Here is a 2,258-nt window from a genome sequence, read left to right as displayed (position 1 = left end):
TTATATGTTTGTCTGTCATAAGTGTTATATGTTTGTCTGTCTTAAGTGTTCAAAGATGTTTGTATGTTCTTGATCAAAATGACGTCAAATACAAATAGATTGTTGATTTCTGCAATCTGGCTTTATAGGATCAAATAAAAATAATCTTTAAGTTTGGATACGCTCCTGTTGGTAAATAAAGAAGCAGCTGCTCAGAAAATTTATTCTGATCTTTGTTCACTAATGGGAGCCACCCAAATAATTTTCATAGCCTTATAAAAAGGTATGCCTTGTTAAATGTTGTTAAAAAATGTTTACATTGGTTATCATCAAAGGGCTGAATTCTAAATGCTATTGTAACATGCTTATTATGATGGTTATCTTCAAAATACAGTATATTCTGCAAAAAGAAAGGGAAGACCCTATTGATACAAAGCTACATTATAGGATATAAGATTTCATATGAGTACAATTATTATTGCTACTTCTCTGGTATATAAAATTTATTCATGTTGTTTAATTATGCAGGTTTTCCAACATATTGTTTATGACAATAACCTTTTGATCCAGGTATTCTCCCCTGTTCCCCGCTATTAAAGGTGCAACTACAAAAAATAAAAAAGGGGGAATTGTACTCCTCTTCACCCAGAAATGATTTAAATCATGCTACCTATATTTTAAATTTTTTACAAATTTATAAGCATGGCCATTCCACAGCAGAAAGATTCTGGCATCCACAAGGTTCTCCATATACCTTGGTAAAATGAAGAGATCCCTTAACTGGTCAATGGTATGGACCTGACCCCATTTTAAAATGGGGCCGAGGATATGTTTGTGTTTTCTCACAGGAACATGATGGAGCTCGATTGTTACCAGAGAGATTGGTTCCTTATGTGGATCATCCTGATAAATCTACATCCAGTATCATGGGACAGTAAGCTCCACAATCATTACCTTTGTGTGAAGAAGAAACAAAAATAAGCAGTACTAATATTTTATGGAAGAGGTGCTATGTTACTATACCTCAAGAAAGACCATTTGGTGACACATCTCAAAAGTTTTTGGACTGATCACTTGGACTTACGCTTGTTTGTGGGACTTTGGTACACAGATTCATGTGTTCCTCAGGCCAACATTTCAGTATTGCCATTGAACAGTATTTTTCTGTGGTGTTTGCTCTTGTATTGGTGATCATTGTAGTTTTGATGGTTCTTTGTATTTGTAATTGTAATATGTATCATAAGATGACAAGAATGTATCAATCTTTTGTGTTTCATCATGGACGACTTGCTATGGCTGTCTTCCGAATTCCCGTTCAGGTGTGGATTCCTTTGAATACTTCTAACCACTTCTCCACTGTTGTTTGGGCACAGATTTCTTCCCCTTCTTGCAGGAAAAGAGTGGCATCATAGGCTTGGTGTCTGCCATCACCTCCGTAGTGGCGTTGACAGGAACTTTACAGAACGCAGCTACCATCAATGATCTTCAAAACACTACAACCACGGCTCTACCAACCCAACAACGCATCAACCCTCACATTGGAACTGGTTTGGCTATACTTCAGCAACAAATGGACTTATTAAATGAAGACGTTAAAGGATTGTGGTAGCATACTCGATTGGACTGTGATCTCAGATTTCAACAACTCTGCCTTACTCCCTTTCCTGTCAAAAACTATTCTGAGGAAGTCAGACGACTTTCGTCATTGTTGCGAGGGTCTTGGAATTGGACATTTCTAAATGCAGCTAATCAGTTGTCATTGGACATTGAGATCTTGCCTGGTGTTCATGCCAATTCTATCCAGCTTGATTTAAATTTTTCTACAGAAATTTGAGAAAATTTGAAAAAGCTGTTTTCACCTTCTTGGATTGTTATATGGCTTATTGTTATTGCTATTATGGTTGGTTTGTGTATTTTGGGTTACTGCTCATATCGATGCTGGAAGCGTTCCCAGTTTAAGTATGAGCGTTTAGCTATGGCTGTACAGGCTTCTTTGGATGATGATACAACACGCGTAGCCATTTACTTGGCTCAGGCTCGGCGTGCCTAGATCCCCTGCCTTGGGATACTCAATGACGGGTAAGGATGGAAGCTTCTGTCTACCAACCTAAGACAGGTCGTATTGGGACAATAAGCCCTGCGACTGATGATGGGTAAGGAGATGGAAGACTTCTGCTGCCTAAGACAGAGGTTCCTTGGCTGATGCATGATGAACAGTTAGCGTTCTTCATGCTATCAAAGAGAAATGGGGGAATTATGGTGAGCCATTATGGTGAGCC

General features: G+C 38.3%; 1 pseudogene; it reads left to right on the top strand.

Moving 5' to 3' along the window:
• The first annotated feature begins 1,232 nt into the window (after positions 1 to 1,232).
• The window catches only part of LOC104850160, a 47,543-nt pseudogene continuing 46,517 nt past the window's right edge, over positions 1,233 to 2,258 (top strand).

This window comes from Fukomys damarensis, unplaced genomic scaffold (assembly GCF_012274545.1).
Source record: "Fukomys damarensis isolate Sample0158 unplaced genomic scaffold, DMR_v1.0_HiC HiC_scaffold_26, whole genome shotgun sequence".
NCBI classification, from domain to species: Eukaryota; Metazoa; Chordata; class Mammalia; order Rodentia; family Bathyergidae; genus Fukomys; species Fukomys damarensis.
This window is presented reverse-complemented; position numbering and strand designations above follow the sequence as displayed.